The following is a 12,620-nucleotide window of genomic DNA, read 5'->3' on the forward strand; positions in this document are numbered from 1 at the left end:
AGTTTCTTAATCCTGAGTTCTAGTTTGATTGCACTGTGGTCTGAGAGACAATTTGTTATAATTTCTGTTCTTTTACATTTGCTGAGGAGAGCTTTCTTCCAACTGTGTGGTCAATTTTGGAATAGGTGTGGTGTGATGCTGAAAAAAATGTGTATTCTGTTGATTTGGGGTGGAGAGTTCTGTAGATGTCTATTAGGTCCACTTGGTGCAGAGCTGAGTTCAATTCCTGGATATCCTTGTTAACTTTCCGTCTCGTTGATCTATCTAATGTTGACAGTGGGGTGTTAAAATCTCCCATTATTATTGTGTGGGAGTTTAAGTCCCTTTGTAGGTCACTCAGGGCTTGCTTTATGAATCTGGGTGCTCCTGTATTGGGTGCATATATATTTAGGAAAGTTAGCTCTTCTTGTTGAATTGATCCCTTTACCATTATGTAAGTACCCTTTGTCTCTTTTGATCTTTTTGGTTTAAAGTCTGTTTTATCAGAGACTAGGATTGCAACCCCTGCCTTTTTTTGTTTTCCATTTGCTTAGTAGATCTTCCTCCATCCCTTTATTTTGAGTCTATGTGTGTCTCTGCACGTGAGATGCTTTTCCTGAATGCAACACACTGATGGGTCTTGACTCCTTATCCAATTTGCCAGTCTGTGTCTTTTAATTGGAGCATTTAGCCCATTTACGTTTAAAGTTAATAAAGTTATGTGTGAATTTGATCCTGTCATTATGATGTTAGTTGGTTATTTTGCTCATTAGTTGATGCAGTTTCTTCCTAGCCTCGATGGTCTTTACAATTTGGCATGTTTTTGCAGGGGCTGGTACCGGTTGTTCCTTTGCATGTTTAGTGCTTCCTTCAGGAGCTCTTTTAGGGCAGGCCTGGTGGTGACAAAATCACTCAGCATTTGCTTGTCTGTAAAGTATTTTATTTCTCCTTCATTTATGAAGCTTAGTTTGGCTGGATATGAAATTCTGTGTTGAAAATTATTTTCTTTAAGATTGTTGAATATCGGCCCCCACTGTCTTCTGGCTTGTAGAGTTTCTGCCGAGAGATCAGCTGTTAATCTGATGGGCTTCCCTTTGTGGGTAACCCGACCTTTCTCTCTGGCTGCCCTTAACATTTTTTCCTTCATTTCAACTTTGGTGAATCTGACAATTATGTGTCTTGGATTTGCTCTTCTCGAGGAATATCTTTGTGGCGTTCTCTGTATTTCCTGAATCTGAATGTTGGCCTGCCTTGCTAGATTGGGGAAGTTCTCCTGGATAATATCTTTCAGAGTGTTTTCCAACTTGCTTCCATTCTCCCCGTCATTTTCAGGTACACCAATCAGACGTAGGTTTGGTCTTTTCACATAGTCCCAAATTTCTTGGAGGCTGTGTTCGTTTCTTTTTATTCTTTTTTCTCTAAACTTCCCTTCTCACTTCATTTCATTCATTTCATCTTCGATCACTGATACCCTTTCTTCCAGTTGATCGCATCTGCTACCGAGGCTTCTGCAATCTTCATGTAGTTCTCGATACTTGGCCTTCAGCTCCATCAGCTCCTTTAAGCCCTTCTCTCCATTGGTTATTCTAGTTATCCATTCATCTAGTTTTGTTTTTCAAAGCTTTTAACTTCTTTGCTATTGTTTTGAATTTCCTCCCGTAGCTCAGAGTAGTTTGATCATCTGAAGCCTTCTTCTCTCAACTCGTCAAAGTCATCCTCCGTCCAGCTTTGTTCCATTGCTGGTGAGGAACTGCGTTCCTTTGGAGGAGGAGAGGTGCTCTGTTTTTTAGAGTTTCCAGTTTTTCTGCTCTGTTTTTTCCCCATCTTTGTGGTTTTATCTACTTTTGGTCTTTGATGATGGTGATGTACAGATGGGTTTTTGGTGTGGATGTCCTTTCTGTTTGTTAGTTTTCCTTCCACCAGACAGGATCCTCAGCTGCAGGTCTGTTGGAGTTTGCTAGAGGTCCACTCCAGATGCTGTTTTGCTGGATGTCAGCAGCGGTGGCTGCAGAACAGCAGATTTTCATGAGACCACAAATTCAACTGTCTGATAGTTCCTCTGGAAGTTTTGTCTCAGAGGAGTACCCGGCCGAGTGAGGTGTCAGTCTGTCCCTACTGGGGGGTGCCTCCCAATTAGGCTGCTCGGGGGTCAGGGACACACTTTAGGAGGCAGTCTTAGATATGTTTAGATGAACAATACTTACCATTGTATTGCAATGGTGTACACTATGCAGTAGAGTAACCTGCTGCTCAGGTTTGTAGCCTAGGAGCAGTAGGTTATTCCATATAGCCTGGGGCTGTACTAGGCCATGCCACCTAAGTTTGTGTAAGTACACGCAATAACAATCACACAGTGATATAATTGCTTAACATAGTATTTTTAAAATCGTAACTCTACCTATAACTGTATTTTAAATATATTTTTTGATAATTTAAAATCTAAATATTTCTATTTTATGATATGCTTTGGCTGTGTCCCCACCCAAATCTCATCTTGAATTACAGACCTTATAATCCCCATGTGTCATGGGAGGGACCCAGTGGGAGGAAATTGAATCATTGGGCAGGTTTTTCCCATGCTGTTCTTGTGATAGTGAATACGTCTTATGAGATCCAATGGTTTTATAAAGGACAGTTCCCCTACACATGCTCTCTTGCCTGCCACCATGTAAAACATGCCTTTGCTCCTCCTTTGCCTTCCACCATGATTGTGAGGCCTCCCCATCCATGTAGAACTGAGTGCATTAAACCTCTTTTTCTGTATAATTTACCCAGTCTCGGGTATTTCTTCATAGCAGTATGAAAATGAACCAATACATTTTATTCCTATATATTTCTGTTATGTGTACTCACAATTTAATATTGAATAACATTTTAAGAATAAATTTCAAATTTTAAATCTAATTATTTATTTTTGTATTATTTTAATGACAAAATAATACCTTGAATTTATGTGACCTTCTGAGGAGGAGAATGGAAGACAGGTTCATCAGATATGTCTGCTTGGAGAGCATTGAGTGGGTCTATTTCAAAACATCATTTAATTCCTGCCTGGCTACTAAAGGATTATTTTATAATATACATACATAAATCCTTTCTCCTACCAGAAGTCTGTGAGTTTCAGTTTCTTCACCTTTTATGCATTTGCCAGTGAGCAAAAGAACAATTTCAGAAATGTATCTTATACTTGGGAATAATTACTTAGAATTCAGGAATAATTACTTAGAACCCCCTGAAGTATCTCTGTGAAATGAAGGTTCCAGCTGCAAGCTTGTTGAATTATGCCCCTCTTTTGCTTTTCTATCACTGCTACCCATTGCCTAGTATGTGATATCTGACCTCTAGATAACAATTAAGTAAGTATCAGTGTTTGAAGCTTTACTAACAAAGTGAAAAAAGTACTTTGTGTGGAATTAGTGATTCCAACGAGTGTCTTTGGCTGGTTCAAACTGGACATTGTAATTCATTTCAACAGCCACTTTACTGCAGCTGATAAGTTAACATCAACAATGATAATTTCCTCCACCCTCTTTGCCATAGATCAATTCAGGGCCTGACAGTGTTAGGGAAAGAAACAATTCTTTTTATTGCATCCCATCGGAAGTCAGTCGTGTAACTAAGAATAAAATATAGATCAAATTGTTATTGGTGACCAACCTACAAACGAAGATGAATCCGCCCCATACGGTGTACTTCAGCATGAAGGGTAGAGGGAGACTCTGACATAAAACAACTCACAACCCTCTCCAGTCTGTTCTCCTTTAGATATGAGCTAACATGCCTCTCCTTTACTTTATGCCAATTTGATTTGGGTTTTTTTTTATTTTTCGTAAAGTACTTACTAACTGTTTAACTCAGTATATAATTTCTACAGAAATGGAGGGCTACCACTCAAAATGAGCTCTGACTACTTACTCTTTGTTCAGTGTGAGGGCAATTTCTCTTCTTAGAAAACCTAAAACACTGACACAAAGGAGCGTAAAGTCTGCAGTTGGCTGGGCTTTGGACGTCAGGAACAGTCAGTAGTTGATAATACTGCTTTGGTTGGCATTTAAAGCAAGTATGGGGAATAATAAGATACTAGCTTGTATTTCATGTATTAATGAAGCAATGGAAAGTTGAGAAAGAACTGTAGGTAACTGCCTCTAGGCTTTTGGACATACTGTTCCATGTGTTATTAGAGAATATTCATCCATATTGAACCGCAGCTATTGAATAAATTTCGGTAGTTAACATTTCTGCCATTTCCCTTTTTGGTGTTTTGGTCACATCATAGTTCTTAATAGCCCGTGCTTGTTTTTATTCCTTAAGGCCCCTAAACATAATTTTTTCTGCAGGTTATCTTGCTGACAAACACCTATTCATCCCTCAAGAGCCTGCTCAACTGGTAGCTCTTCTGTCAAGTCTTCTTTGAATTAGACTTCACCCCATACATTTCCAGAGGCAATAATATTTATTTTTAGTGTTTTCATAGCAATTACTGGGGGACTTTAAACTCACCTCATTGTGTCTGTATTATTAGTTTATTTGTGTGTTGCTTTTCAATATAGGATGATATCCTAAACACAGGAATTACACTATTTTTATTTTTACAGCTCCAGCACCTGACACAGTGGTTGATAGATAATGGGATCAATATCAACATATGGGTTTTTAAAAATATTATGGAGAAATATTAATCATTTGATGAAAGAATAACAACAGTAGCAGAATAGGAGTTTTTACTTTTCTTTATACAGCACAGACCTCAATTTGGACGATATTGTTCAGATGTCATTAGTGTTGGCACCTTTGGCAAAATGAATGGCCTTTAAATTTGTTACATAATTTTCAAACATTCCAAAATACTTGGAGTTAAATACCATCCAATAAAATAATTTGAGCAGCCTTTAGCTATATTCAAGAACAAATATGTAGCAAAATGTCTGCATTGCCAAAGAAACTACTAATATTCCTAAGCAACTCTGTAACCATATGTTGCTCTGCAAAAGCAATCCAGAAAGTTTCTGCTCTACAATTCCAGGGGCTGCAAACCTTTCCATCTATAAAGCAAGAATAAGAAAGCATTATGGTTCTGTGTCCATACTGTTTCAATATTGGTAGGACTTGATGATCTGAAGGAGTTTTCAAAGCATATTTTCAATTTTTTTCCATCTTCAGTATCATAGGCAGTGATGCCTAAATTTGTACTCTTTATTGTACTTCATCTTATTTCCCATTGAAAAGCTGTCTGCATCAAAGCAGAATTCTTCAAGACAAGATATCTTGTTTATGATGATATAATCATTTCCTTAGGAACCAATTGTGATGTAAACAATACTGGGCGTCAGGTGGCAGAATGAACAGCAGGAAGTGTTGAATTCTAACCAAGATTTTTGTTTGTGCATTGTTATTTTTAGAAACCAGAATAAGACTAGAAAAATGCAGCATATGTGTTAAGGATAAAATTACTTACGTCCTAGAAAAATGATTTTAAATAATTATTTTAGGATATAGCTTTATAAATATTTAGATTTATGGCTCAGGTAGTTTTGATGACTGACTGCATTAGGAAATAGAATGGAAGCTTTGTCATTCTAAGACACTTAGTAACATTTCAGATGCAGAGTTTGCAGACAAATTGTCTAGTACAAGCCCTTCATTTTCCACAAGAGGAAATGAAATCCTAGAGAGGGTAAACAGCTTGATCTAGGCTAGATGAGGAGATAGTGGTAAAGCCAGACCAGGAACCAAGCTTGTTTAAGACTATTTTTTTTTCCTGTCAGTTTTCTGAGTTTAAAATATGGTAGGACACATTTGCATGAAGCTTTTCCATATCCAAATCACTTAATGCTAAAAACCTAAATGTTTCCATTTTAGTATAAATGTGAACCATGTAAATCAAAGACTAAAGCACAGCTCAAAGCTTTACATTATCTAAATATATATAAAGAATTTGTTCCTACAGTATGTCAATATGTGTTTCCATTAGTCTGAAGACTGAAATATTCTTGACATTAGCAAACTACAAAATATTATTTGTAGAAATCAGGAGAAGGTTTTGCATCCTAGTTGCATAATTCTAATGTAAATTTACTTATTTTCACCATGCTGGAGAAAAATAAATAGTATAATTCAAATAGTCAAAGCAAGAAAATGTTGCATTACCCATATGCATATATGTGTATGTATATAATATATACTTATATGCTATATATTTTGTATTTAGTTTTTGAGTGTGTGTGTGTGTGTGTGTATGTTTGTATACACACAAAATAAAGGGCAGTATACTTATCGTTTTGTTCAAGTATAATTTTAGCTCCACAATTTTTTAGCTTAGGCACTGTTTTATAAATAGTTACCAGTTAAAAATATTATATGAACCTGCTATATTATTAGACTTCTAACCATGTAGAAGAGACTCTAAAAGAATCTAAACAAGACTCTGTAAAGATATTGTAATTGTTTTGTTTTGGATAAGCACCTGTTCATCTTTTCTAGAAAAGGTCATGCCTCTTTATCAGTGAGGTGATATATCTTACATTTTTAAATCCTTCATATATGGTATTTCTTTATTCACTTGATAGATGAAATATGTAAAATCCTATACAATTTGCCTTCTGGAACTGGGAGAATTAATGATTATATATTTAGCTACATGTACACACATGCACCCATACACGCACACACACAAACATACTGATTTCATTATTCATCAAGAGAAAATAAATAAAATGAGGTAGTTTATTTTTTCAGTTTAAAAGCGTCTACAGACTGAACAATTACTTCTCTCTAAGGGCCCATAAGGTAGAATTTACATGTTGATACATATTTATAACTGTGTTATCCAGGTTTTAATATTATTAGGTTTTAGTTAGCCTCAAAGAGTCAGTGTAAGTCTATCTAGAAAGAAGATAGCAAAGATTCTTATCTTTACTTCTGGCTTTAGGCTCAAGAGGAACTTTTTTAAAAATTTTTTCTTTTTAGTCTCCTGCTATTTAAGAGATAGACTATATATGATTTTCACGAATCTGTATAATAATAGAAAATAGTACCTGTCTGGTAATTCTGCAAATGGTACTCCTTCGGCAGCGACAGTCTTTGGCTTCATTAAGGAATGCAAATTAGTATGGCCCACTGCTTTGAAATCTGACATGAAAAATAAGATGCATTTATACGCCTAAAATGGATTTAAGCAGATTCAGCAACCAGCCTCCTAGATACGTTCAATTAAATATTCAAATTTCAGTAGTCATTAAATACTTGTATCATATTGGAAATGGGTTGTTGTGGTTCTTGAGTAAGTTTATGCTTTATGATATTGGGAATCAAAAACTTTATTGCATACTTTATTGCATGTTGTGTGATTAGTGGATGGTTTTCAAATTATTACGTTATCAAAAGATATTACATAAGTCTTAGGAAAACGCAGTTTTTAGTGTTTTCAAAGGATAGTAATATTTCTCAGTTTTGTCTTTCTGCTGTTGATACGATTGATTTATTTTTAGTAAAAGAGAATTTCAAAGTATGTATTTAAATCCTCTTGAAATTCTTGTTCTCTGTGCATAGGGCAATATTTTAGTTACTGAATTGAAATCCTTCCAGTGAAAATATATTCCTGAATTCTAGCCAGTCCCTTACAGTATCTGAGAAAATTATAGAAAAATTCAAAATATCAGGACTACTTGAATTGCCTGTTGTGTCTCAAGTTTTCCAATTAGTCTCAAAGCTAGGTTAATAACCATGCCAAAAATGGAACCAACTGGAAATAAACTTAATTCTACCCTTCCTAATGTCTCATTTTAGTTAACCAGCTGAATATTATTTTACTTCTAATGATTTTTAGGTGTTTTCAAAGTAAAAGACCTGCATTTTCTCTGTCATCATTAATAATATTTTGGAATGTTTAAAGAAGGGGGTGTATGGCACATACCCTTGCGCAGAATCTCTCTCACTGTGACTTTGTGCTTCTGCTTATTCTCTTCCTGCCTCAAAAGTAGCTACAGCTCATCAAGACTCTATTCACAGTAATTGGTGAAATCTTTTTGGAATCCTTCAGGCTATATAAATGTCAAATGTTGCTGCTATTGCTGTTATTAATGGGACTTTTGGTTGAGAGAGAGAAGGAAGGAATAGCTTGATTGTATTAACATGCATTGACTACATATTGACTGCAAAGAAAAATTGTATCTCCAGGAAGAACGTTAAATTTCCCTGATTAAGTATGCAATCAAGAGACAGCAATCTGGCTAAATAGAAAGGAATGATTTGCTCTTTAACAAGCAGTTAGTTCTACCTGGAAGGGAAACTGTCTCTCTCCCCTTTATAAATCTGCCCCTTATTTAGTGCTTTGTGGACTACATACGGGTGCACCACACAAAAAGGAATCTTCACAAACCCTGCAATTTCCTCATTTTATCCTCCTGTACTCATTGAATATATATCAGACCCCCCACAATACAATATGTGAAGCATACATAAAAGGAAAGAAAAAAAGTACTGTTTAAATTTTTTTTCTTTTTTTCTTTCTTTTTTTTTTTTTTTTTTTTGAGACGGAGTCTCACTCTGTCGCCCAGGCTGGAGTGCAGTGGCGCGATCTCGGCTCACTGCAAGCTCTGCCTCCCGGGTTCACGCCATTCTCCTGCCTCAGCCTCCCGAGTAGCTGGGACTACAGGCACCTGCCACGATGCCCGGCTAATTTTTGTGTGTGTGTGTATTTTTAGTAGAGACGGGGTTTCACCGTGTTAGCCAGGATGGTCTCGATCTCCTGACCTTGTGATCCGCCCGCCTCGGCCTCCCAAAGTGCTGGGATTACAGGCGTGAGCCACCGCGTATACAATTGGCTTCTTTCCTCCCAAGAATCCTTCAACCTTTCCTATCTTTGTGTCATCCATTCAACATGTGTCAACACTAAGTGGACTCTGGCAGACTCTTAAATGGGGACATGTCATGTCTTTTGTCAGGAAAGGAAAAGAAACACTCCCCTGTTTTACTCTACTATTCTCTGAAGGAAATGAAGGTGGGAAAAACGAAGGCCAGGTCCAAACCATCTATGTATTGTGACTTTTGTGCACTTTAGGATGATTACACATTACACTGGATAGCACTTAATTATTTAAAGTGACTTTTACCTTATTGTTATAGCCAGTGTATGATTGAGTCCTTGCTGGGAATGCCAAGTTCTTCTGTTCCTGAGAGAAAGGACTGAGTTGAGATGTCAAGTAGAGATGGCAGATTGTACTTTGACAGGGAGAGAGGAACTAGGCATTACTTCAATGAGGCCAGCCTCACTGGGTAATTCTGCAGAAACCGAGTATGGGCAGTCTCCTTTAAGAGAGAAGGTGATGGAATCGTCTGGACCTTCAGTGATCACATATTCATCATTTAGATCTCAGCAACACGGCATAGTGAGAGCCATCGTTTTATACACACTTTACGTAGAATTTGTACTCTAAAGACTGATGATTCAATGTAGGTACTCCAGTGAACTACCAGGAGAAGCTGAATAATTCGTTTAACTTCCCTGAGTCTCATTTTCTCTTTATATAAAAAGGAAGTTTTAACATCTACCTCGGAGTTTTATTAAGATTAAGTGAAGCTAATGTAAGTGGAAGCGCCTACCTAATGTGCTTAGTGGGTAACTGATAAACATCAGTTCCCTTCTCTTTCAGCTTGAAATGCCATTATGGTCTCTGTAATGGCCACTTAGAAGCAGGGACCAACTCACCGTAAAAGAGCAGTGACCAGCCGTGGCAATGTGGCAGAAGTGACAGCCGCATTTTATATTAGTACGTATATTGTAAAAAGGCCTAATTATCTTTACTTATTCTCACTGTGGCCAAGAGGAGGATGCAATGACTAGCTAAGTAGATAGATAGCACTAACAAGAAATAATATATACAATTTGAGTTCTGACTGCTGGCAATTTTACTCTGGGTCTCACCCATGGAGACCTGTTGACATTTCTAATAATGTAGCACTTTGACTTGCAGGCCTGCTTAGAAATATGTATGGGGTACTTAGATTAAGAAGACTATTAGCATGATGAATAATGTCTGTAACACTCATGAATTTAGATGAGTAATAGAATAGTTAGAAAAACAGAGCTCGGTTGGGGTACATATTTAAACTTGGGGAACATTTCTAGTAGTGGAAAGATGAATCCAGAGATTTGGGATGATGGATTTTTGTAAGCTGCCTTATCTGCTACCTATTTTACATATGAATGAAACTCTATTTAGGAAGGAATGAAGAGACTTTCCTACTTTATATTTAATTTTTCATTTTAATTTTAATAGCTTTTAAAATTTTTAATCTACTTTTAAAATTTTTGAATTTTATCCTGATATTCTATACGTTAACAGCTTTAGTGAGGTTTAATACAATAAAATTCACAAATTAGAAATGTATAATTCTATAATGTTTTCTAAATGTATGGAGTTATGCAATCATTACCACCATCTGGTTTTAAGATATTTCAATCAACCCCCAAATTTCCCTCATCCCTTTTGCAGATACCTCCCATTTCTACTCCCTGTCTTTGGCAACTATAGATCTGTTTTCTGTCTATTAATTTTCCTTTTTTGGAAATTCCACATTTATTAAGTCAGACAACATATAGTCTTTTGCATCTGATTTCTTTCACTTAATATAATATTTTTGAGGTCCATCCATCTAACAGCATGTATCAGAAATCCATTTCTTTTTATTGCTTAATGGCATTTTATTTTTATAGTTATATCACATTGTATCAATTCTTGGGCTATTATGAATCATGCTTCGATGAACATCGTGTAGATGTCTTTGTGTAAGTACATTTTTACTTGTCTTGGGTAGATTTTAAGAGTGGAGCTTCTAGGTCATAGGGTAAGTTTATGTTTAACAATATAACTGCCGAAATACTTTCTAAAGGAGCTTTACCATTTTACATATTTATTGGCAATATATGAGCATTCCAGATTTGTACATCCTTGCTATCATTTCATATTATCTGTCATTTTTGTCAGAAGCTGTGCTGTGGTATTTCATTGTATTTTTGATTTGCATTTCTCTAATGATAAAAGATGCTGAACATTTTCATGTGCCAATTAGCTATTCATAAATCTTCTTTGTCAAATGACTATTCAAAATATTTGGTTATTTTATAATTCTTCACCTTTTTCCAAATTATATATCTAATGAATGATTATGAAAATAAATTCTCCCAGTATGTTGCTTACCTTTTTATTTTCTTCATTTAAATTAATTAATTAATGTATTTATCTTTACTTTTCTCCTACCCTTGGAAATCATTCCTTGTCTTCTGAAGCACAGAGTTTTTAAAGTGTTATGAAATCAAACATTTTTTTTCTCTTATTGATTGGGCTTTTTGTTCTGTATCTAAGGACATTCACCCAACCCAAAATAATAAGAATTTTCTCTTATGTTTTTGTCTAGGATTTTAAATAATTTTAATGCTTACACTTAGGTGTATGATTGATGTCATCTTAATTTTTACATACAGTAAAGTAAAAGGCTAAGCTATTTGCTGGCAGATATACAATTATGCCAGCACTATCTTTTGAAAAGATTAACATTTTGACATTGAATGCTTTAATACCTTTATGAAAAGTCAATTGAACACACAAACACATACACCAATAGAACAGAATGGAGAACCCAGAGATAAAATCACAGATTTATAACCAACTGATTTTCAATAAGATACCAAGATTATTCTGTGGAGAAAGAACAGACTCTTCTATAAATGGTGCTGGGGAAACTGGATAGATCTATATGTAGGAAAAATTAAACTAAACCCCTATCTCTCACTATATACAAAAATCAAATCAAAATGAATTAAAGACTGAAATATAAGGCCTAAAACTAGGAAATAACTAAAAGACAACATTAGGGAAGTGCTTCAGAAAATTGATTTGGGCAAATTTTTGGGGGGTAAGACCTCAAAGGTACAGACAAATAAAAATAGACAAATGAGATTCTATTAAATTAAAAATCTTCTGCACAGCAAAGAAGACCACTAGCAAAGTGAAGAGCCAACCTACAGCATGGGAGAAAATATTTGCAAACTTTCCAACTGACACGGAATTAATAACCGGAATATATAAGAGACTCAAACAGCTCAATAGCTAAAAAACAAATAATCCTAAAAGAAAGAAAACCATTATATTGAAGAGGTATCTGTCCTGCTGTTTATTGCAGCATCATTCACAATATCCAAGATACAGAATCAACCTAAGTGTCCATCAGTGAATGAATGGATTTTTTAAAAAAGGTTGTTTATACATATAATGGAATACTATTCAGCGATAAACAAACCTAGAATCAAATTCTGTCATTTATAGCAACATGGATAGAACTAGAGGTCATTATGTTAAGTGAAATACGTCAGGCACAGAAAGACAGATATCACATGTTCTCGCTCATTCACATGTGGGAACTAAAAAAGTCAATCTCTTGGAGATAGAGTGGATGGTGGACTAGAACCTAGGAAGTTTAGTTGTGGGGTGAAGATTGGTTGGTTAGTGGTTACAAAAATAGATTGAAGGAATAAGTTCTAGTGTTCAATAGCACAGTAGGATAAACATAATTAACAATAATTTATTGCACATGCCAAAATAGCTAGAAAAAATATTTAAAATGTCTCCAACATAAGGAAATAA

The 12,620-nt window shown here is 35.6% G+C and overlaps 1 protein-coding gene across 3 annotated transcripts in view; it reads left to right on the forward strand.

Moving 5' to 3' along the window:
* The window catches only part of LRRC4C (leucine rich repeat containing 4C), a 1,410,106-nt gene that overhangs the window by 650,270 nt on the left and 747,216 nt on the right, over nt 1-12,620 (forward strand). The window lies entirely within an intron of this gene.

Source organism: Hylobates moloch, unplaced genomic scaffold, assembly GCF_009828535.3.
Source record: "Hylobates moloch isolate HMO894 unplaced genomic scaffold, HMol_V3 SCAFFOLD_11, whole genome shotgun sequence".
NCBI lineage: Eukaryota > Metazoa > Chordata > Mammalia > Primates > Hylobatidae > Hylobates > Hylobates moloch.